At 32.0% G+C, this 27,054-nt stretch overlaps 1 protein-coding gene across 1 annotated transcript in view; it reads right to left on the bottom strand.

Annotated features, from left to right (window-relative positions):
* Positions 1-11,906: 11,906 nt before the first annotated feature.
* LOC139486565 (E3 ubiquitin-protein ligase TRIM9-like) overlaps positions 11,907-27,054 on the bottom strand; it is a 171,872-nt gene continuing 156,724 nt past the window's right edge. Inside the window, exon 4 of the mRNA XM_071271489.1 lies at positions 11,907-12,566. The gene's annotated coding sequence lies outside the window, so the exon portion shown is untranslated. The remainder of the gene's footprint in view (positions 12,567-27,054) is intronic.

Here is a 27,054-nt window from a genome sequence, read left to right as displayed (position 1 = left end):
TTTTAACCCGTTTGGGTATTATGGTTTGCAAAAAGATTATCAGCTAATTAAACTACTTATTTGGGTTTTTTGGGCCGCTAATTTGGGCTTAAATTTTATTTAAAAATTACCAACTTGACTGCCAAAAAAAATCTAAATATGTATATATTATAGTCCAGGCATGTTTCATATTAAAGAATTCCCATAATCGAGTTCTTATCAATATTAAAGTCAAACATCGAGTAAGAAAAGAGAAGATAAATGTTTAAGTATCGAGTTAACGAAGTAGGTTCACATTGTCGATCAAACTCAATCAACACTGATCGATGAAGCCACCAGAAGATCGATTTGACTCGTTCAACGAAAATTTTCGGGTGTCTATCTTGCTTGACACTGATTCCAATTTATTTGAGGTAAACGGACAGAAAGTCACAGGACAAAAGTCACAAGACAGAAAGTGAAAATTTGATAGGACAAACTAACAGTCACACTTACAATCAGTCACGCCGTTGCCGAGGAGGCATTAATTTTTAACCTTGTCTGTTCGTACGTATACGTAAAAATGTACTAATCTTATCGGGGCCTTTTATAGCTGACTAGGCGGTATGGGCTTTGCTCATTGTTGAAGGTCGCATGATGACCTAAAGTTGTTAATGTCTGTGTCATTTTGGTCTCTTGTGGACAGTTGTCTCATTGGCAATCATACCACATCTTCTTTTTTATAAATACGTCCGTACGTTCAAAAAAATGTATCCGTTCTTTAACTTTAGTTTGCCTTAACCAAATGTAAGAATCTCACACACAATGCTTATCACCACATAACACATATCAAGTTTGAATTTTGGTCTCAATAATTTTCACCGTTCCAGAGTTATGCCTTTTACAAATATGCAAAATTGCTGAATATTTCGTTTCCTGTCTCTAACTCAAATTTGCCTCAACCAAATGTTATGAAGTTTAAAAATGCTTACTGCCACAAAACTCACATCAGGAACACACTTTTAATGTTCTTGATTTATGAGCCTTTATAACGTCTTATGCAAGCGGGGGATTATCTGCATATGGCCCATGCACACATTCCCTATTATGTTTTTTTATTAAGTGTTTTCTTTTTCAAAGAAAACTAATCTCAGAACTAAATGACTATTTTGCCAAGTGACTTTTTGTCCGTGACTTTTTGTCTAGTGACTTTCTTTCCTACATATTTTAATGGTCAGTACTTGATAAGCTTGACTTTTACTTGATAAATAAATATGTACGACGCTTGGAGCTCAATGCCATTAATCTGCGTTTTATCTGTTTTCTAGATTTATTCGAACAATACTTCTTGATCACTGGCTGACTACTGCCACCATTAATAAATCCAAACCTGACCTATATTCGACTCTACCAAACTCGATCGCCTTTTGATTCCTATACTTAACCATGCACATGCACGAGTACAAATGATCGCTACAAGACTCTATGAAAGATATCCACATAGATAGGAAGATGTGGTATGAGTGCCAATGAGACAACTCTGCATCCAAGTCACAATTTATAAAAGTAAACCATTATAGGTCAAGGTACGGTCTTCAACACGGGGCCTATGCTCACACCCAACAACAAGATATAAAGGTCGATAAAAAAATACTGGTGTAAAACCATTCAAACGGGAAAAACCAACGGTCCAGGTCTGATCTATATATAAAAAAAAAGATAAACGAGAAACACTCTTTCGATCGAGGTATAATATATATCTGTTATTAGGGGCTGAAGGGTCCTGCCAGTCCATTCTATTATTCAAAATATTCATTTCATTATTTAAAATTGGCTATTTTTCAATGTTCACGCGTAATTCGATATTTAAGTCCTTGGTTACTCCTGTAATATCCGTTGCAGAAAATATTGACTATATACCTTTTGTTCCTCTTTTAATAAGCTTTCGATTGAGGTATAATATATATCGGTAATTAGGGGCTGAAGGGTCATAGCAGTCCATTCCATAAATCAAAATATCCATTTCATTATTCAAAATGGGCTAACATGTTTAACCCCGTCACATTATTTATGTACATGTATGTGTCTGTCCCAAGTCAGGAGCCTGTAATTTAGTGGTTGTCGTTTGTTTATGTGTTACATATTTGTTTTTCGTTCAGTGTTTTACATAAATAAGGCCGTTAATTTTCTCGTTTGAATTGTTTTACAATGTCTTATCGGGGCCTTAAATAGCTGACTATGCGGTATGGGCTTTGCTCATTGTTGAAGGCCGTACGGTGACCTACAGTTGTTAATGTCTGTGTCATTTTGGTCTTTTGTGGATATTTTTCTCATTGGCAATCATACCACATCTTCTTTTTTATATTTCCTCATTTTTACGCATGTTGTTGCATTTAGGTCCTCCGTAAACCCTCTTATGGTCATTGTGAATCAAAATATAGCTATAGTGTCACAGTCAAATTTTTTTTATATTTATTTCACTATTCACCGCTTCGATTTGAATAATGAAACATAAACCATTTCATTATTCATCATTCATTTTTTAATATTGAATAGTGAATAGTGAACTATGAATAATGGACGTACTTCAGCGCGGTTCATATATGATATATGGGTAGGCCCAAATTGAATACTAACTTTTTTGCAATCTTTATAATGTTCATGTCGTGTTTTTGATACTTTTCGTATTTCATCGAGCACCCATAATATTTCATAATTGAAGGATGGCTAAAATATAGAAATAAGAAATATATTGTTTATTTTCAAATACCACAAATATCTGCCAAAGACCAAACGACGATAAATTAAACAAACAAGTTGATAGACGGCCTTCAACAATTAGCAAAAGCCATAAAATGTAATAAATTGTTAGACAATTCAAACGAAGATCACCAACAGCCTTCGGTATGTTATGATAAAACATGATAAGACAGAAAGCAAAAAATCAGGTCCCTGAAAATTTGATTTTACCCTGAACACAGACTTTAATTTTACATGTGACAGAATCACGTTGTTTCATACTTCGTGCTTAAGAAAATAGACACATGCATGGCCCAGAGGCGGATTTAGAGGTTTTTTTTTAAGTTGGCAGCCCCCCCCCCCCAATTTTTGGTAAAACAAAAATGGTTGGTAAAACAGGGAATTGCCGCGGCATGATTGCAGCAGCGTACCCCTCTTCGGCAGTCAGTGATCCTCCCCCTTATGAACATTTCTAAATCCGCCACTGCATGCATGGCAAATTAGAAAATAAAAGTCAGGAATAAAAGACCAGTTTAAAAATCTTTGTTTTCTACTAACACTGTGTATATTTTAAAAAGAATATTTAAGATAACATCTTATTTGAAAACTATTTACTAGTAGGTTTGTTTGAAATTGGTGAGAGAAAACAATGTTGCAGGGAGAATAAAGAATTTCATTGAACTTTATATTTCACTCTAAGTCATAAGCCCTGATTTTACACATAATTTACAGTTTTATCTCAGCATGTTATCAGTAATCTGTTACATATATAAACTTTGTGGTCACACTTTCTCTATGGTTCACTAATTGTAACCAGATGTATGTTGACTAAGTAAACCTCAATGTTAAACTGTTTTTATCAGAAATTGTTTTGTATAATTGGTATGTCCCTGTCCTTCCACAGGTTTCATTGTATTTTCTGCTCTCTCTGGTCAAAAATATGATGATTTAAAAAAAAAATCTGGGACTATTAGACCCCGTTTACACTGACAAATAAGATCGATCTTATCGAACGCGGCCCTTGTCTTTTTAAGATCGATTCAAATAAAGATCGATTTAGTTTCGTTGCCAGTGTAAACAGGGTCTTATACTAATAGTATAATAGTCCAGATAACATTTATAATAAGAAAAAAATACAAGATTGATAATGAAAAAACGAATATTTATTTTCTATTCCTTGTATTTCTTAATCTAATTTAATTTAATAAAATGTATGGAAAAAAAAATCTAGATAAATTTCTCATTAACTTAATGACTTCCTATTTTTTAAAACTATTGTTGAAGTGAATTCAGGAAAAAACAAAGATGTACCATGATAAACAATTATTCCAGCATCGACAAAGGATCTGATATATATATATATATTCGTGCGTAAAAATTAACTCTTAAGTAGACACGAGGTATGCATTGCCCTGCCTGTCTAGTTTGTTTAAATGATCAAACAAACTTTCAATTCCAAGTGTAATACGTAGCTGTAATTAATAGAAAACAAATACTAACAGATCTTGGAAAAAGGGGGAGGGCTAAACAAAAATATTGTCCTTGATCTATGGATTCATTTTTTATTTATTTTAAATTTTAGATATTGATTGAACTTAAACATACTTTGGAGTAAAGTAGTTTTGACATTTTAGCTACCATTTATTTTACTTAAACTGCGGAGTCCTTGGGACTTTTCTGCGTGACAATTTCTTTTTGGCTTACGGTAATTCATCTTCTTGAATATTTTGTTTTCTTGGGAAAAAAGTTCTCCCTTGATGTCTTTAGCAAAGGTTTTAGGTCCAAAGTTGCATTCACTTTCTCCTGATTATAATTTTGATAGACACCCTTGACCCTAAACAAGAAAATCTGGAATAGGTGCAAAATGAAGACTTGCTGACAAGAAACCTGTATTTGAAAGACAATCTACTGTAACATTTTTTTGCAAGTGTTTGAACGGTTTATTCAATTTCAGTTCATTTTGAATATTTTATAAGTTAATATAAACTATACGAAGATTTCAATTGAACAATTTGTTTAACTTTAAAAATCATCAGAATTAATTAATCTATAAGTAAATTTGATAATTTCCAAGCTGGAAACGTTACAAGGTTTAAAGAAAATCCATAAAATAGGGTAACAAGAATTCTGATGATTTGTGACCATAACGAATCACCTTCACAATGTTATTCTATGAAACCCTACTATAGAAAATTCTAAAAGGTTCTATACGGAACTAGATACTAGCTTTTGATCATAAACAAGGTTCTATCCAAGTTTGGCAGAAATCAATGACAGTTTGAGAAGGTTATTATCATTTTTAAACCTTTTACCACAGAATGAATATTTGTGGAGGCCGCAACCAACTACGACGGAATGTAGGATGGCTATGTATCGCTTTTGCGACAAAACTTGCAGGCTCGACAAAAAGGGAGAAATATTAAAAACAAGAAAAATATCTGAAAAAACTGAAGAAAATAAAACATAGTAAATTAACTAACATGCGATACAAAATTTCAAGAAATTCCATCAAGTAATATGGGAGAATATTACAGCACACACAACTATATAAATCGAGATATAAATGTTGAAAAATAAACTTTGAAGTCCAAAGAGAATTTGAGCAAACTGGATTTTATGACAATATGCACATGACTTTGTTTCATTTTAAGATAACAAATCCATATTTATTTAAGTACAAATGCAGTAACAGCAACACATGATTTTCAAAAACTTGAAAAACATGAACTTGTTTCAGCTACCTGTATTTACCTATCTGGTTAATTAGTATGATTGTTTTGATAAGCATTCCTTTTTGTTGTAATAACTACTTGCACCTTTTTTTTTGGCATTTCTAAAGATATCTTACATATGTCTTCCTATGCAAGTCAATAAAGGCATATTGCCAAATTCCATTTCTACAAAAACTGAGGTAAATATGTCATTTGATAAATAACAAATAGCTTTTGGTGTCATTTCAACATCGCACACGCCCTTGTCAAAATCAATTTTATCAAAAGATAAACGAAAAATATTAATTACACCCCAAATGACTATCCCCCTTTCTCCCCCATAACAGTACAATGTATTTATCAATTTCTTCTTTTCCAGCCTGCCCATTAATGCTTGACAATATCTGAACCTATGTCATTCTCTTTTTAAAAGTGTGTAATATTTGCTACTGTGCAAAACAATTAAAATTGCAATACAACATAATCCCTTTGCAGTTGACATAGAATAAATTAAAGTTTAATTATAAATATTTTAATATATTTCTTTTTCTATATCAACTTCTGATATCAAACTTTCACATAGAATCGATTCTAAATGGGCTAGATTTGATTTAGTCAGTTCTATACATAGAACAGTATTAAGAACTCTTTATCTTAAATGTAAATAAGTCTTATTAATAATAATATATACATATTGTGAAGCCAAGGTGGTCGAGTGGTATATATAAATATATAAATATATACAACTCGTCTAAACATCAACCCAACAATGTTAGATCTGTATCTTTGCTTTCGCAAATTTTTTGTTCTTCCCTCACCGGGATTCGATTAAAACTGACGAGGAAAGGTAACACACGGGCGCTGAAAGCTTTATTTTTGTGAAGCCCAGGTGGTCTTGTGGTCTAGCGGGACGGCTACAGTGCAGGCGATTTGGTGCCACGATATGTCAGTAGCATGGGTTCGAATCCCGGCGAACCCATGCTACTGAGATATCGTGGCACCAAATCGCCTGCACTGTAACCGGCGCGCTAGATCACACGAACACATGGGCTTCATAAAAATGAAGCTTTCGCTGGCCGGGTGTTACCTTTCCTCGCCAGTTTTAATCTAGAATCGTACTACAGTACATGCTATAAAAGGCATGAAGATGTTATTTTTACAGATCAGCTAAATTATCTATATATATAGTGAAGGATCCTACAAATTAATGTAAGATACAGTCACAGAAATAATTATATTTACAAGTACGTCTGAACCAGTGACAATTTTACAACAGATGTATCCATCGGATCACCAGCAGTGATGGTGATACATGACTGTGTACATTCTGTATATACAACTCGTCTAAACATCAACCCAATAATGTAAGATCTGTAAATTTGCTTTCGCAATTGTTCTGTTCTTGTTATATATATATATATAGGGCAGAACAAAAAAAATGCGAGAGTAAATTTACAGATCTAACAGTTCTACCTATAACAGTTTAATACAGTTCTATCTAAAACTGGTTCTGACAGTTCTACTAAGAACAGTTTTTGGGGTAGAACTGTTCTAGGAGAGTTTACAACAGCTCTATGACAGATTATTCTGACAATTCTAACGAGAGATCAGAAGTTATATCCACTGTATGATTCCAAAAGAAGGTCCTGCATTTATTGTTCCCCTTCTTTTTTTTTAAATCAGGTCGTCATTTTGCACTTTTTTTTTTAATGACTCAGAGGACATAAGAGAAAAAGGTAAGCACGTGTAACCTGCCCCAAACGTTAGATTGTGTTTACGATAGAAACAAAAAGAAAAAAAAGCTGTTTACTTAATAAAACAGAATAAAAAGGGTGGGTTACCCCAACCTTGATATCCTTTTCCCAGTCTAGGCGTATCAGTGCATGTTCATAGATCTCCGTTGTAGAAAAACATCTTCCTATATCTATTTGAAATACATCCAATTTTGGGTCTTCATTGCGGTCTGCTTTTAAATCATTTCGATTTCTTTCAGAAACAAATGAAATACAGAATTGTGAAAAATATAAAATTCAACTTTTGAACATGTTCAGTTCAATATAACTAAATATGTACAGTCATTTTAAAAATGAATTATCTTAATTTACTTGTCATAGTGTTTCTGAAAAACTAATGCGCGCCAATGTAATTACGCAAACGTAAAAAAAACCAAGAAGTAATTGTAACAGGATGCTGTTACGAAGTCTCCCAAACAAAGCTCCCATAACTCGCCATTCCTATGGTACCATCCATTTACAAGTATTCAAACAGGAGGGGGTGGTGGTGAACACCAGGGACTTTACCTACATTTCATTAGATTTGTTTTATCGTCCCATACAAGAATATATATGGTTTAGGGGTGGGGATCTCAATCATTTAAAAGTTGTGGGGTGGGGTTGACCCCATGGACTCTCCCTATATTTCATTTGATGTGCTTTATTCTTCCATTCAAGAATATATATCGTTTAGGGGTGGGGATCTTGACCGTTTACAAGTTTTCTATCAAGATGGGGGTGGGGTGACTCTCTAGGGACTTTCCTTTTATTTCATTTCATTTGTTTTATTGACCCCTACAATAATATAGATGGTTAAGGGATGGGGATCTGGACTGTTTACAAGATAATAGCACATTCTCAAATTGAACAGGGTGGGGATGACCCCAGGTACTTCCCTTTAATTTCATTTGATTTGTTTTATCCTCAAATTCAAGAATGTATATGGTTTAGGGGTGGGGATCTGGACCGTTTACAAGTTCTCAAACAAGAGGGGTGGGGTGACTCCCTAGGGACTTTTCTTTTATTTCATTGCATTTGTTTTATTGTCCCCTACAATAATATAGATGGTTAAGGGATGGGGATCTGGGCCGTTTACTAGTTAATAGCACGTTCTCAAATTGAATGGGGTGTGGGTGACCCCCATGACATTCCCATTAGTTTTATTTCATTTGTTTTATTGTTCCATTCATGAATATATATGGTTTAGGGGTGGGGATCTGAATGGTTTACAAAATAATAGCATATTCTCAAATTGAAAGGGGTGGGGGTGACCCCATGGACTTCCCTTTTCTTACATTTGATTTGTTTTATTGTCCTCTACAAGAATATATATGGTTTAGGGGTGGGGATCTGGACCGTTTACAAGATAATAGCACATTCTCAAATTGAATGGGGTGGGGGTGACCCCCGGGACTTCCTATTAGTTTCATTTGATTTGTTTTATTGTCCCATTCAAGAATATATATGGTTTAGGGGTGGGTATCTGGGTCGTTTACAAGATAATAGCATATTCTCAAATTGAAGGGGGTGGGGATGACCCCCATGGGACTTGCCCTATGTTTTATGCAATTTGTTTTATTGTCCTTTGAGCATTTCTGAAGACTGCATGTGTCTATCACTTATAGTTTTCAAGTTATATTCTTTTGAAAATTTTAGAAAATAGAATCCTATGCCCCTCCCTTCTTTCTGCCCCCCCCCCCCCCCCCCAAAAAAAAAAAATAACCCTAAATAGACCCCAATGCACAAACGAACAATTATAAATTGCTCATCTAGACATATAAGTCTAACATTCTATGAAACCCTAAGTTAATCTGACAAGCGATTTGGAGAAACGCTGCGGACAAGTTCATTTTTAAAGTGGCGGAAGAAGAGGAAGAAGGAGAAGAAGAGGAAGAAGAAGAATAATAAAAATAATAAGAACTGAGCAAAAACAATAAGTCTCCAAACTTTGTTTGAGAGACTTAATAATCACAAAATGCGCGCAAATGAAATGCGTCCGCATAACTTTCACTTACGGAAAAGCGATTTATGTTGTACAAACGGGTATCATTATTTGCGAAAGAGTCGTTAGCAAAAGACGACGACTGGGAAAAAAAATCCCGTTTACTTCGTGAATATTGTGAAATTTGCGCTAAAACAGCTTTTACTTTTTTTTAGTGTGCCCTTTTATACTAGTATGCGGCACATTTGGTTATTTTTTTTTTAAAGAATTATCCACCCATCTGTAAAACTGTGTTGAATATATTAAAAAGAAAGACAAATTTTAAAATGTATAATCTTAAATCTTTACGCTTTTCCAATGTAATGGGAGATAACTTATTTTTAAAATAAATATTTTCCTCTGAAACAGATATGATTGTTGACAAGAAGAGTTACATCCCATCATAAATATTATCAAAAAAGTAATACGATATTTAAAAAATATCTGACAAAGTGCACTGTATAGAAGTAAATTTCGTATATATATGATTATTATAAATATCAAATGAAAGAAAAATGTCAAAATGTCAAAATATATTTAGTTTATAATAAGGGGGATAATCAAAACTGCTTGTTTCTAAAAATATATTCTATTTGTGTTGTTGATATGTACATATGTACTTCGATAAATACATGTTGTTTAAACTATTCATAACTAAATTATTCCTTATAAAAGACGATAAAAATCAATCCATGAAATTTAGCCATTATCCAAGCTCTTGTTATTTGTTGTGTTTTGTATTTTCTGTTACTGGGATAAAAGATAACCAGAACGTCCATGGAAATCTGACGAAGACCTTTACTTACTTGAAAATCTCTAAAGGTTTGGGGGATTTTCAAGATTTAGATATTGATTTACGTAAGTTGTAAATATTTTTTCAACGAAAGTTTCTTTTTTCTTCTTCTTCCTTTTGAACAATTATAATAAGCCCGATCGTAAAGTCGTCTTGTTTTCTTAATAACGTTTTCGCTCCATTTTATTTGGTACAACATGTATTCATATGACAGTAGTGAAGCCTTGTTGACCCTTAAGAAGAAGAATTACTTCATCATTGAAATTAAACAAGAAACATAATATAAAAAAGAAGATGTGGTATGATTGCCAATGAGACAACTATCCATAAAAGACCAAAATGATACAGACATTAACAACTATAGGTCACCGTTCGGCCTTCAACAATGAGCAAAGCCCATACCGCATAGTCAGCTATAAATGGCCCCGATAAAACAATGTAAAACACGTTACCAAAACTGGCATTAAATTTCAAATTTACCGAACAAAAATTGATCCGTATAAACTTGTTATTTAATCTAAATTAAAATTCAGTTAAATCGTTTGATATTAGTAGTTTCGATAAAAAATAAACGTATACCAAAACTGGCATTAAATTTCAAATTTACCGAACAAAAATTGATCAGTATAAACTTGTTATTTAATCTAAATTAAATTTCAGTTAAATCGTCTGATATTAGTAGTTTTGATAAAAAATAAACGTATGTTTAAACGAAAAATTTAACGGTGATAAACTAGATTTAAACCTTTTAAATAACAAATTTAAACTGCTATTATTTTTCAAATAAATAACAAGTTTAATAACCCATAAATCGGAATTAAACTAAAGAAAATAAGAAATTTAAAAAAATTATTAAACTTTCATAAACTACTAAAATAATTCTTCATAAATCAGACCTTAAATTCAAAACTAGAAATTTAATTTATGAATAAACTTTGTAAACGTATCATTTCATGCAGTGATCTTTCTACCAGAATACAAATATCGCAGAAATAAGCCACTGAACATGTAGAGCAATTAACAATTGGAAAACCATATTTCGATTTTATTACATTCGTATTTATTTGGCAGTTTATTTAACGTCTTAGCTAGAGATAGGTTAACTGATTCAATCCACAAAAAATCATTATGATACAGTCAGGTGTAAACTATGATTAATATTAATATGAAATCAAACAAATCTGAATTTTTGATTGAAATTTGATCGAACTTTCCTTTTTTGAATTTTACTGAGAGTGCAATGTTTTAGTAAATGTTTGCTATCCGATTTTATTTGTACTTATGTTTATATCGGGTTATATGAGTGTCAACAGTTTTCAGAAGTCACCTTGATCGTAAGATAGATGGTGTCGAGACGATAATACACATGAAATACTCATACCTTTTTTTTTCGAGCGCATGCATTTTAAAATGATTATTTTTGATTTGTGTAACTTCAATACATTTAGTAGAGTTATAAATTTCATATGGAAATTTGTATCAAATCGATGAACATAAATTTGACAGCTTATGCCTATTGATACATAGAATAGAGCATCGTTAAATTATGGTCAAAAGAATGTAGGGAAGAGACAAAGCAACACAAAAAACCCAAACAGACAGGCATAAATATTGGGTGGTAAAGGTTATTATCTTTACTAATTGGACTATATAGCACATATGTTAATAATAATGATAATCTATGCACTTTAATGTCTCAAAACATGTATGTAGAACATGTTTTTTTCTAAAAAAAAGTATAACAACCAAATAAACATTTATTCAATGATGCCACTTCTCGATTAACTTTATATTAATTAAAACAAATTAATAAGATATTTAGTACAACTATCAAATGTTTGGTCTAACAAATTAAGAAGACAACCCAACAAAAAAATAAATAAACTACATCTTGAAAGTAACACTCATAGAGAAATTCAAAATCTCGAATTATTGAAATATAACAAAGACACTTTTTGATTGATGAAGAATATATTTATCGACTTCTATTGGCTTAATAGACACCAGGTTGCTGTTACATGGCTATACACTTTATCTCGATTCATTTTGTATGGCCTCTCAAGAATATTCAATTTATTCATTTGTTATTATAGAAAATGCAAATTTGAGCTGTTTGAAAAATAGAATATTTTGTCTTTTTTGATATAATTATTGAATTTTCGGCATATCAACGTACTTGCTCTTATATTTTAAAGACTAACAGTACAATACTTTAACATGTATTGAAGAAAAACTTGAGAGTATAGAATGTCGTATAATATCTGCGAATATGGATTTGAAAAACAATTAACAATAATTTCATCAAGTGATAACATTTACGTAGCTAATTGTACAGCACCTGGTGCTTATTTCTTCAATAAATTTCTAATTTCTGATCCCCGAGTCCTCTATTTTTGAAAATCCTAAACGCAGTACAAACATAGAAGATCTGATGATAATGAATCTATTGATACTAGGTAATATTTGAAAATCCTTCAAATAAATTTCTGGTCAAATGCTTTGCATGGTCATTTTGTACTACATTTCCTCCACCAATTTATGATAGCGATTCCTTCTAAAAAGTAATAAAATACCGAGTAAAGTAGACTAAACAATATGCATGCCATAAATTACTGTATTTAACAATTAAAGATATCTCCTCAAATCCATATTTTTTTCGGTGACATGTTATATTTATAACACTAAAACTTGCTTGCTATGATAAATATATCAAAAAGTAAAATTTAGACCATCTCGATTTGTTTTTAATCCACTTTTTTAAACACACGAAAATGCTTGTACAAAGTTATGATTATGATAGTTGTTATCCATTTGATTGATATGTATGAGCTTTTCATTTTGTTATTTCGTTACGGACTTTAGGTTTTGAATTTTCCTCGGAGTTCGATATTTTTTTTTTTTTCTTTTTTAATAAAGATGGTCCTGATATCAGTCTGCATAGAAAATGTCATTGAACAATAGGTACTTACTGTGATGAAATAACTTAAGCATTGTGACACAGGAAATGTACCAGAATGTTCACGATAGAGAACGTCGTCTACAGAACGTACGACACGACATTCGTATATATACCAATAGATGTAACGGAATTTAATGGTTGGTTCTGAAATCACTCTTATTGGGAGTTTTTTTGTTTTGTTTGTTTTTTTGTTTTCGACGACTCATTGGCACATGTGGAACAGAATCTGATCAACCGTCCAAATCACCATAGACTACCGGAAGGGGCTTATGTCGTTCCGTCTTTTAACTTCGATGTTTTGTAAACTGTTGTTTGTATTATTTATCATTTTCTTTTCTCTTCTTATTGCTAATGCGTAGTCAATTACTTATGTATAGGTTTGAATACCCTTTGGTATCTTCAGGTTCTCTTTTGACCAGTTTGAAGTAAGATATGCGATAGTTATGAAACCAAAATAACAAATATCTCAGGTTAAGATATACCATTGATGGATTTGACTATACATGATTGTCTAATGAACAAGAACGGATTGAAAAAAAAAGTTATCCGTTCGGGATCCGTTCGTGCTGTCCGTTAAGGTGTGACCGGGGCTTAAGACGTTGATCAACATAAGTTTTAACCAACGAATAAAACATTTATATGTCAACAATGACCTGAAATGCGACTTTTCAAATAATTTTTTGGCATTATTATATAAAAGACTAAAAGCAACCAACGACGAAATAATAAAAAAGTGACAACACAAAAACAAAGACATACCATAGCTTCACGAACATCCTCAAACAAAACGTACTCAAAACATAAATTCAACTGTAGTCAGTCGAAGTTCGCCTTCTTCAGTCAGTGGTTTACTAAATTATGAAAAAAGAGGCATTGTCTTTAGAGAGATTATTTAGAACGATCCACGTTGATGTCAATTAATATGTCTGTGTGACGTTAGCAAATGGCAAAACTACTCCATTATTTTCTACTAATAATATACTAAGTGTACAGGTAAGCCTTTTCGCTCTCTATTCCAATTATAAGTAAGTGGTCTATAGTTTCTGGTTCATCCTTACTAAATGTTCATACATTACACTGTACATTACTGGTTCATTTTTAAAAGTAAAGTATAAGTACATACCGTAAAACAATTCGTCGGTATTGGAACAAACAGAGCTTGTTTTTTGTCAGCTGTGTATATTGTTTAGCAATGTCGTACATTGTTATTAAATATAATCTCCGAATTTCAACCAGCTACAATTTCAACCTATGTCTCTTTTTTATATTTGATAAAATTGTAATATACATGACTTTTGAACCTTTGTCCGACTTGTAGAAGTGATGATTCCTATAGATTGTAACATTTCTAATGATATTTCTTTGATAACGTGTCCTCTTACAACATAGTGTACTAGAGGTTAATACCAATATGTCTAGTGGGATCTTATACTAATTGTATAACAATTGTTTCTTTACATGGTGCATCACAGTTCATTTACACCACCAGAGAAGTGTTTCCCGTCATGAATTAAGCAGGTGCAGGTTTCAGACTGTGACATGTGTCATCTAACATAGATATGTCTCACTTATGAACTCAATGTTGAACTATTTGTCTTATTTCAGGTATAATTAATTATTTTAATGATATGATGCTTATACTTACATTCTAGGTGATTCTCTAAAAAAAAAATATAATGATAACATAAACTGCACAATATTGTGCAATATTAAAACATAATAAATACAAATAAATGCATAATATGCTTCAGTTTTTGCCACTAACATATATCAGCTTTGAGTAAAATGTATTGTAATAAATGACATACGATTTCTTGTGATCTATGATCGGTCGGTACTATCATTCCGTTAACTCCTTATCTGTTTTGTTGATAAGCATTGTTTGCACTAAAAGATATGATGGATATATTTGTGTTTATGTGAAATACTCAAATATATTCGTACGGGCTGGGTTTTTTTTAAATATTATTGTGTACGAATGAATATATAACATATCAGTATCCATTCAATAAGACAGACTTTTTCAGAATAGTTTTCGTTAATTAATTTGAAAAGAGTTACTTACTCAGAAGTTGTGTCTGACCTGAAATGTAGACAAGTTAGAGTTAACATTTTTTTGTAAATCAATACACATATCAATGAACCAAAGACAATATAATAGACACACATACATATGTTTGTTTTGTATAAGTATGATCTATTGCTATTAGTTCACACCGATGTGAGCATACCATTTATAGTTTTCTTAACGAGTTCCGGTTAAATAAAGGCAAAAGTAGTATACCGCTGTTCGAAACTCATAAATCGATTGAGAAAAAAACATATCCGGGTTACAAACTAAAACTGAGGGAAACGCATCAAATATAAGAGGAGGACAGCGACACAACAGAAATACAACATTTAAATGTAACACACACATAGAAACGATCTATAATATAACAATGGCCATTTTCCTGACTTGGTACAGGACATTTTAAGAAAAACATGGTGGGTTAAACCTGGTTTTGTGGCATGCCAAACCTCCCGCTTTAATGGAATGTTAAATATAACATTAAATGACTACAATACAAATAAATGGGAGAACATATAGGACAGAGAAACACACTAATAATAGCTAACAAAAGAAACCAGGTTTAAAATTAAATACGCCTGACGTGCGTTTCCTCTACATAAGACTAAACGGGTAAAGTATGCATTCGGATAATACATTCTTCTTCTCAGTTAATAAACATCTAATCTCATAAGAATTGAAATATATAATAATATAACATCATGCGGAAAGCATCAAATACTACTTTGCAATGTATTAAGAATGATGGATAAGGAATCTTTAATGTCTTAAGGTCTACCAAAATACATATTTGTTATGCACACACTCCAAGGTTTAATACGCAATAACAAACCTGTTTAAAATCATTGTATTGAGACTAGAAAAATTACGAAGAATAAGGGTGGACCATAATATAGAAATAAATAGTTTGAAGATGGAGACAAAATTCCAATATTGTTCAATGTTTCTGTTTAAGCATTTAAACGTTTACGTTGATATGTGCATACTTATTTAACATAATGCAAAACTAAAGCAAACCAATTGAACAGAACAATAGGAAAGGTCAACATGAATAAAATGGGTTAAAATAGCTAAAACGGACACAAATCGATATCATCAATCAACAGGCATCTATATTCCGATCTCTGTTCTTCTTTTAATTGTCCGGTGCCAAATTCTCGAAATTCCATTAAGAAAACAATTCAAAGTGAAAAACCAGGTTATCACATTACTTCCATTTAGCAGAGATGCCCACTAAAGTTTGTCATCAATTAAATTTAGTTCAGACATATATTCTCTTGTCCAAAGACATAAAACCTGGATAATATGGCGCATATACGGTTCATTGAGACATACACAAACCGTTGGGAAACTCATTCGTGATGGGGATCGCAAAACTGCCGCTATGTATATCTTTAAAAACTATCTAAACGTTCTTGTGTAAGGAGCATCATCACCTCCCATTTTCAAGTTAATAATGACCTTAAAATGATAACGTTGACGAGCGTTACATATAAATTGATAAATGTCAATGCCATCATATGCGACAGACAGGTACCGATATTTAAATTTGATAAGCTGTAAGTATTCCCTGAGGAAGTGAAACATGTGAAAAGAGGATATGAATAAATTGATACATTTCTATATAATGAACCAATTACCCGTTACTGAATGAGGACATGTATATTTAATGTTTATTATATTCGAGGTTAAATATTAACACAATCAGGGCTTGAAGTATTAATGCTGTCTGCTATTATATCGATGCTTGTTCCAAAAGTTCCACAGACTTTACACTATTAAATTAACTATTGTATCCCCCTTATCAGGGTGGGACATTGTTTACTCAGGAACAGTCTTTTATCAGTCAAATATGTAAGTGTCAGAGTCAGACGATAAATAAGAATGAGACGTTGATCATCAGGAAAGTTGAATCAGTGTGTATGTTATTGACAATTACTGTCATATATTGATAGTTAAACATCTGTGCCTACAATCTCTTTATAAAGTCTTCAACATAAAATTCTTTTTTTATAAGAATCGATACTTGCTTTGTACATTTGTTTTTTTCCGATTTGCATGCCTTACTTTATGATAAACTTTCCACTTATAATTGGTCTTTTGTACTCTTCCGAAAGAAAACTACATAACATTAAACTTACCCACATCCATTGCATCTGTATTTGTATTGTTTAGCTGTTGTTGTAATTATAAAAAATATCATATTTAGATATTCTCAAGGGAGATGTCTAAATTTCATAGCATTTGTTCTTATACATATATTTCAACGTAGTTTCTTATTTAAATACTAACCTTTAATTTTGCTTTAATATTTTACTCTCCTATCAATATTCTGCGCCACAATTAGGCAATCTTTCAAAAGTGCAATTTTATGTTGTTGATCTCTTTTTTAGACAAATTTTTATCATGAATACTTTAAGGATGTACTTAGGTGAGGGTTTGTGAAATTAAAAAAAATCAAGAATCAAAATAAGCAAAAAATATTGATAGGTCATGGACCCCCTTTTCGAGATATTTGAGAGTTAAAATATGGCCGGAAAAGGCTGACAGAGACTTTTACCTAATATTTGCATTGGTATAACTTGGGTCTCAACTGAAAAGAAAGAAAATCAACAATATTTTTTTGTAAATAACCTTTTATGAGCTATTAAATCTTGTATGAAAAAATAAATGGGTGTTATGGAGGACACATTTTACCTTATATTAAATGGAAAACACCGAAGAGACCGAATATTTGACAAGAATGCCAAAACCTCACCTAAGTACATCCTTAAGGTATAATTTTTTGGAAAGCTAAACTGAACGAATTACATATATTTACATTGTGTATGTATTTCATGCAACTCATGAGTCTAATCAATCAAAATTAAACCATATTCTAAAATCAACGTCGCTAAAATCGTTCATTACGTGCTAAAAGAGAATCAATTTAATTATGCCTAGGTCACTCATTGATGGATCACCTCGCCGGATCCACTACGGATTAAATCTCACGGATGATTCCGAAAATGCAGTTTTCGTCATCCGATACGGATGCACAAATACGGGTTTTGATGTTACTACCACAAGTAATAAATGACATGGGTAATTTGGGGACATGGGTGATACGGGTTCTTATGATGAGACACGGTTTGATATGGATATGACACGGTTTAATAGACAACGACACGTGTCGGGGCGTACATGTATGTACTGCTGATAAACATGGTTTACAAGGGTTTCAGTAAGGGTTAGTACGAATGAGAACGGTCTGAAATGGATCAGTTCGAACCGACACATTATCTAAAAGCCGTTATCATTTATAATTTAGCACCATGTGGTGTATTCGTATTCCGCGGACCAACGACAAGAAGCAATTCTTGAACATATTTGGGACAAATCTTATAAAGTTCTTCAATTTATTTGGAATTTCCGCACAAAATTCAGTCATGAGGAGCTCATATCGGTCATGGATAGGAAGTCCGTCTTTACACCACCATCTACTCTGCCTCCGGTGACCTCTACGTCCTGTCTTTAAATAGCGCAATTACAGCCCTGGCATTTTGTGCCATATCAATATCCTATTTCAGCCAATTAATTGCAGTTGTTTATCATTCATCTTGGATAATGTTATGCATACCTCAACGAGAGACAGAATACGTTGGACCCTATACGTAGAAGAGTATTTTTTACAGAATCCTTATGATAGTTTCATGTTGACCGTACTATCTGTATCGTTCCGTGTTGTAACGTATTAAACAGTTACAGACTGTCAAGGATATACAAGTACTACTATGTATGACTACGGCTAATATACGGAAATCTACGGACTAATATAGAATGCCATGAACGATGCCGGGGTCGCATCCGAAGCTGAACCGGCATCAAATCTGTGAATGTGTTATCTAGGCATAAAGCAATTTACGGTAATGCAAAAACTCTGATTAGTTTTAAGAGTTTGTTATATAATAATAGCATGTCTACAAGAGAAAGAACCAGTGAATACCATATGATAACTTAGCATAAAATACGCGCGTTTTGTTAAAATTATTCTCATCGGTTGCAGTGGAATCCAAACCAATTAAACAAATGATAATTAAATAGATGAAGTATAATACAACGCATGCTATATGTAACTTGACGTAGGAAAACAAACCTAGGAATTTTGATTGGTTGTATTACTGTAGCAATAGTCAATCCACGGAAGAGATGGACATGGACACGGGAACAAAAGAAACAACTTTGTTGAATGTTTATCATAAATACAAACCTGACGTTCTCCTGAGATTTTAGGTTTTCTTCTTTTTTAACAGTTTCTCTGAGAAAAAATAATGATTTTGTCAACAATTTCATTCTCATCTTATATTTGCTTCAAAATGGTTAATAAAAGTAAAATCAAATAAAACAGCGTATTTCAAGTATCTTGTCTTAGGAATAAATTCTAGTTTGTAAAGGATCACTCTGATTCAAACAAAAAATTCTCTGAAACTGATATCAAGATGCCTGATTTCTTGATCGACAACATATTTGTTACGTTCGGAGACTGTCGCCATTCCAATGGGAACAAACTGTGCCCCTCTACTTGCCGACTTGTTTCTTTATTTTTATGAGACTGACTTCATGAAGGAACTCCAACTCTATTTTCCGCTATATAGATGATGTTCTTTACTTAAATAATTCAAAATTTGTTGACTATGTGGAACGCATCTATCCCATCGAACTAGAGATAAAGGATACTACAGATACAGTTAACTTGACTTACATCTAAAATTGACAATGGGGGTCGGTTGAAAACACAACTTTACGACAAAAGAGATGAGTTTAGCTTTTCAACTGTGGACTTTCCATTTCTAAGTAGCAACAATTCAGCAGTACCTGCATACGGGGTATATATCTCCAAATTGAAACGATATTCCCGTGCTTAAATTTCCTATCATGATTTTCTTGACAGAGGGTTGCTGCTCACAAGGAAGCTATTAAACCAAGAGTTCCAAATGGTGAAGTTGAAATCATCACTTAGTAAATTTTACGGACGCCATCACGAGTTAGTTATGGAATAGCCGTTTCACAAATGATATCGAATATGTTCCTTACGTCGTAACTACAATCCCCTTACCTTTCATGGATGTGACCTACCGAATAAGACTATTTATCGGATGTGTTATCACAAAAGTAACACGACGGGTGCCACATGTGAAGCATGATCTGCCTACCCCTCCGGAGCATCTGAGATCACCCCTAGTTTTTTGTGGGGTTCATGTTGTTTATTCTTTAGTTTTCTATGTTGTGTCATGTGTACTGTTGTTTGTCTGTTTGTCTTTTTCATTTTTAGCCATGGTGTTGTCAGTATATTTTAGATTTATGAGTTTGACTATCCCTTTGGTATCTTTCGTCCCTCTTTTTCAATATATAAACAAACCGAATTAGCTGTATTAAGATAACCAAAAATAACGCAAACTAGTTTCAAAATTTAGTTCAAATGCAAAAGTGGAATTATAATAAACACAGTAATTTTGAAGAAAAAAAACTGTTTTCATTATGTATTTCCTTACGGGATTTATTTTTTATGACGTATTTGATGAAAAAAATGGGTAAAAAATGATAGAGTTAGATTGCACTTTATAATTAAACTATATCTCTATTCTAGAACTCCGAAAATTCAAAATAGAAAGTCCCTAAAAATATGGTCGAATCAAAAGCTTAAACATATCAAACGAATTAGTTCATCAGAAGTATGGTATGGTTATCGAACTAGAAATTTAGTTCAATATGGAATAATTTTTGGAAAAATTTGGATAGATTATCCACTTTGTACTGGATTTTAATAAGTTTAACAAGTATAATTATAATCCAGTACACAGTGGTATCTATGATGAGTTTATTTATATTCAGAATAACATTTTCTACTACATGTACTAGTAGACTTTTTAATTTCGATTCTTGATCCTATTGAACTCCAATTTGTACTGTAAACATATATCATGGAATCAAAACAGTCAACGCATAAATTAGTCTGTTTCCCGGCCGTTATTGAAATTCTTGACAATACCGTCCGGTATGGGCTAATTTTACTATTTCAAACAGCCGATTTCCGAGCATGCGCATTCACCCTGGCCGTTCAAATTCTTCGCTTCAAAGATGTGAGAGCAGGACATAAAGCACTGAAACTGTTGACTGAAGTAATTTTGTGTTGCCCAAGTTGAAAATAAGAAACTTATATATCATCTGAACGATATTATTCGGTTTTTAAATATGCAAATCCTATATTCTCAGATGGGCAAGCTTTTGAAGTGGCCAATTTGTCCATTTTTTATGTTTTACTCGCAACACCAGCTTCAATTACACTGATAGGAGACGAAACAAACAATGTAAACCATAAATTATCATAATTTTCACTGTATTTTCACTGTATTTTCACTGTATATAGATTTCTTCATGAAAAGAACTGTATAAATAGCTACTTAAACGAAAAATGAGCTGAAAAACATTTTTTAATCGTTCTGACATCGCGAGTCTTGACCAGTTTTTCAGAATTTCTTGCAATCACCTTCAGCCCACTATTTTATTTTGCACTTTTTATGGTGTGAATATGGGTGAGGATTGGCCTTGTAGAATTATGTCCCTAGACAAAAGGTTTTGATTGATGTACTTGGGTCAAATTGAAAATAATTAAGACACATAATATTGACACCATGGAAGGATGGATCCAAACCCCACAAATATGAAATAGATTTTAAAGGCATCTTTTTATATATAGAAGAAGGGCTAGTGAGAACCTTTCTAATTCACAGGCTGATTGTTCCCAATATTCTACTCCTAAAACACAGATCAAAAATTTATTGCAAATTAAAAAAAAAGAACTGGCTACAGTTTATAGATGAAAATGTAACAATACAACTGTATTATAAAGAACCAAATATTATTGTTACATTCATGATGAATTGGTTCCTTACCCGACATTGCATTCCCACAATCACCCTCCAATGTTACAATAAATTTTATATTAGGCCACACCAATTTAATCCCTTGTTCGACGGACCCGCCCGCACCTATTTTTTTTCAAAACAGATTTTTTTTTTATTCCCGCATCGGGAAATGTAATCGTGTCCATTTTCCGCACCGTTTTTTGTAAATATTATAAAAAGATATATACAGTCTTACCTTTATATAACGATTTTAAACATATAAGCACCCCATTTGTGTAAATATCTGAAATAATATTTGATTCAGCATGATACACATTTACACCCAAGACTAAAGTGGGAGTGCTCCGATAGAAATATGTAACAGAGGAAAATACCAGTCAAAACAAAACATTGGTTTCCTTCCCCTTACTGAAATTCTCTATCAAGAAATTTTCGTTGTTAGAATAAACTTCAAAGAACTTCGGAAAGAAATGCCTTCAACTGCAATTATATTGTATGCTGGTAGTGGTAATACAAAACTAATCCATACCCGCCGCATGTTTAAGCACCTTTCCTGATTGCTTCAGGGGCCTGTCATTCAGCAGTTACAATGTAGATATCGTTTGTTGATGTTTGAAAATTATTTGTTATTTTCCCGTTTGTATATATAAATAAGATCGTTGGTTTTCCAGTTCGAATTGTGATTGCTCTATGGTCGGGTTGTTGTTGCTTTGACACATTCCCAATTTCCTTTCTCAATTTTACTTATAATTTTGTGTCCCTTATAGCTTGCTGTTTGATCTGGGTCAATGCCCTGTGTTAACAGAGCTCATATGGAATCATTTTACTGTTGTAGAAAAGAAATACTAAGGATTTGTATAGTGCTTCTATACAAATCAATTGAAAAACTTCAATTTTATTACTTAAAAAGAGGTGAAATACATCATATTTTAAACAACTAGAGGTGTCCACTTGTTTTAAATAATACTAAATAAAATGTGTTAAAATGTCTAAGGTCCAGGAATATATCACAAAATTCTTGGACATGTTTTTATCATTTAATACCAGATAGATATAGTTCTTTGGGAAAAGATGAGGCCTTTTGTACTAAAAAGTGTTATTTACAAAAAAATACATTATAACTTATATTGACCCCTCATTAAAAGGGATACTTATAAAATTGTTTTTAGGATGAAGAATTGTCTCATTAATTGGCACACATACATATAGCAATTCCAAAAAATAAAGAAATGTCAACATGGTCAAAGTACAAGTGATAAATCAAGTTTTAAAATTGTCAAAACCTACTATTTTATGTTTACAAAAAAAAATATAGTCGCTCGCCTTTACTTTTCAAGCTTCGCCTCAAAAATTTCCAAATCAAATATTTTTTATTTAAATTTTCAAATCGCTCACTCGCCCTAATTTTTGAAGTCCAAAAATCTGTAGAACAAGAAATTAAATTGGTGTGGCCTTACTGTTACATTTACATGTAACCATACTGAAGGAATATGACAGCTTATTTAACCTCTATTTTGGGGCTCACTTGGAAACAGATATAATATAGATTATACTCAAGTTTTATCATTTTTATGAGTACAACAAAACATGAAATTACTCAGGGTCAGAAGTAAAAACCAAAAGTGTAACATGTAATGTAATTAATTTATTAATTATTATTTAACAATACAATATATAGATGTTCATTATGTCCTGATCAGGATACAATCATGACTTTAGTATAGCAACTTACACAAACAATGCATGCATTTCAAAAATACAAATACAAATTATGATACAAGTACACATGTAGGAGAATATCAATATAAACCAATATGGACCTCTAGATATCAAGTTACTTGCAATGCCTTCTTGAAACTGAATATATAATGTAGTGTTAACAATTTTTTTGTGTGATTAAAATATTGAATGGTGGTGGTATAAAACAACAAAGAACAATATTCAAACATGTTTTGAAAAAGATTGACTCATCACATTTAAACAACAATTGAAAACATCTTAAAAATAAATATCAGGAAAAAAGAACAGAAGTAATCCAACACCTTAAGATAGGTTGCTGATAAGAATATGATTTAAAGTCTAGACGCGGGTCATGAAAAGATAAATTGAAAATTGGAGGCAAAGAAATACTAGGCATATGAACAAAAGGTTAACAATATTTTGTTACTAAAAGAAAATTATGAAAAAAATATAATTTTGGACAATTTGTTAGAAACACACACATCCATGACAGCTTTATGATAAAAGGCCTTATCGGAATATAATGAAGAAATGGACACTTACTATTTTGGTCAAAAATCATAAATGAAATATAATGGACAGTTACAAAAAAAGAAATAGTAAAACTATGCAAAAATAAAGACTTTTAACTGTGTACTATCTTAAATGTTATTAAACATGATTAGTGTTGATTTAAGTGATAAAAAAAAGCATATATTTTTTTTTTCAGCTCCTGAGTGCAGTGTATGATTATTGTTTGCTGAAGAACAAAAGATACTGGATAGCCTAAGATGGCAGATATAACATATTTAGAGGTGAAAGCTATACATTTTATCAATCACAAAGTCTTCATTGACATTCAGATTGTGCTCTCTCCAATTTTTTCAAAGCCAACTAAAATATTCAGATGTTGAAATAAATTACTATGACATTTAAGAGATAACTGTATTGTATTTGAAGCTTTAAGGACGTCCATCGGTAGTTTTACTGTCGCAAATTTAGTTTACCTGGCGACGCGGATTTTATAACGAGATTCTAATGTCAAACAAAAATATAAGGTAGTTAAGGTGATTTTATTTTCGATGATTGTTTATATTGCAAATGATATTTTTCAGATAGAAGGCTTTCTAAAGAGAAAAAGGGAAAACACAGCATCCCCATCAATATCTCCTCTGAATAAAAAAACACCTGAAGTAAGTCTAATTCAATACAATTTTATTAACATGTTAAAAGTACATCTAATAAACTACCATAACTGCTGAATTGAATACAATACATATATTTAGTGCTTATACTCCTAAGAATAATGGTTATTGCTTGAATATTATAAGTTATCTACGTTCATATCCATATCTACGGGTATGAACGTGGATAACGAATTTATCCCCGGTCTTAGTCCGAATCGCGCGAGTTTTATGGAAATTCGGGTACAAAGTGTAACACAAAAACAACGTTTTTTTCGTTATCTAAAAAAGTTTTATTGAAATTTGGAAATTTTACATATTTTTTTACGGGGTGTAGGGTACTACCTGTGGTGGTAGAACCCTACAGGTAGTCAAATATAAGACGTTTTTAATACGGAGACGGAGAAACTGGATTGAGTCAAAGTTAACCAATCAAAATCCTAGATATATACTAAGCCGGGGATAATGGGGAATATTGTCCAGAGTAGAATTTCATATTGCACTAGCTTCTGAGAATGAGAGCTTATATTCACTGAGACAGTAATTGTTTTATTCCATATTTTGAGAGAAATGTATGTAATGGCAATTATTTACCAAATTCAGACGTTAATCTTTTACCAAAATTATGCACGTAAAAGCACGCAACGTTCTTTGCCGTGAATATCCCTTTCTGCAGGTGAATATGCTTATTTATTGAATAATTATTCAAAATCCTATTCATATAGAAAACCCTACTAAAATTTTATCAATATGGAATAATCCCAAATATTCATGCAATAACCATTTTATTGTATAGCAATATAACATTTGAATGTAAAAATCGGTTTCAACTAAGATTTTGTTGTTCATGATGTCATGAATTTTGAAGATTTATTGCACTAGTGCAATATTGGAATTTAACGCTAACTTTTGGTTACTTTCTGTGGGAAATATTATAAAGTACTTCATTGTAAAATATACAAATTGGTTTAAATTTCAATAATCTATTGTTGTAACGCTTATATCCTATATACACCATGTAAGCAGTGCAGCTGTTAACTGCTCAAATACATGTACCGGTACTTTTTACTGTAGATATGTAGTGTTGATAGAAATAATAATTATAATAAATGGACACCAGAAGAGAAGGAGAATCTTCTCGCTACAGTTACAGAGTGTACTTTTAATGACAGTACTGAGTGGAAGTCAGTAACTGAATCACTGAATGTGATGTTTGGAAGTAATAGAACTGGTAAGTAAATTATTTTCATAGTATTTTATTAATATTTGATATATGTTTGTAAAAATATCTTGTGTGTAGAAGTATAGGCATTGACATTTATTTGACATTTATTAATTATTTAAAGATTTTATGATTAAGTTCAGCAAGTCTTTTTTATTGACTTTGAAATTTTTGTACAGTCACATATTACAGCCTGTAATAACTTCATTTTAAGGGAACCAACTGCATGTACAAATGTATGTTAGTAAGTCTGTCATATTTGGTTCAGAGGTTTATGTACATGTATGACTATGTTTAAACCAAAAATTGCAGAAAGTTTTTCTTTACATAAGAAAAGTTCCTGGTACTGAGTTATGTTTTTTGCAAATAAAGTATTCATTCTTTATACCTCAATAACAGCAAAATCATGTCAGAACCAGTATAAAAGGATTATGGCTTTTAAAGACAGTGAAAATAAAGTGGAGATGGTCAATGCAAGTTGTCAAACTGATATAACGCTGAATCCAAAGTAAGTATTATACAGCAGTATTCAGATTGTGATATTGTGTGAAAGTGTGATTACATAATGCTTATTCTTCTGTACCTTTTACATTAAAAAAAATGGAAACTGGAAAAAAGCGAGGCTATGATGAGCATTTATACCTGTTTCCAGATGAGTACAAATAATAGTTTGTTTCGAAACAATGTATGGTTATTCTTCATATACTGCAACTCTTATAACTGTTCTTAATGAAATATATAAGGTAAAACTTTGCAAAAAGTACAGCTGGAAGATATATGCAATTTCAGTAGATGGTGGTTTAAATTAAAATCCAAACCATCCTGTATTAAATAGTAATCAGCAAACCTTTCAGTTTATATCCTTTGATTTAAAAGAAATATCCATTCAATTTTAGTCTTAAAATTTTTTTTCTCACTCATTCAACTCCAATTTTGAGTTTATGCTAAATAATTAATTGAATATCAAATATGAGAAGATGCATGTCCTATAAACTTATCATCTTTCTATATTGCAGTGATAACTTTGTTTTCATGAAAAT

Source organism: Mytilus edulis, chromosome 8, assembly GCF_963676685.1.
Source record: "Mytilus edulis chromosome 8, xbMytEdul2.2, whole genome shotgun sequence".
Taxonomy (NCBI): domain Eukaryota; kingdom Metazoa; phylum Mollusca; class Bivalvia; order Mytilida; family Mytilidae; genus Mytilus; species Mytilus edulis.
Note: the sequence above shows the minus strand (reverse complement) of the source record. Positions and strands in the feature narration are given on the sequence as shown.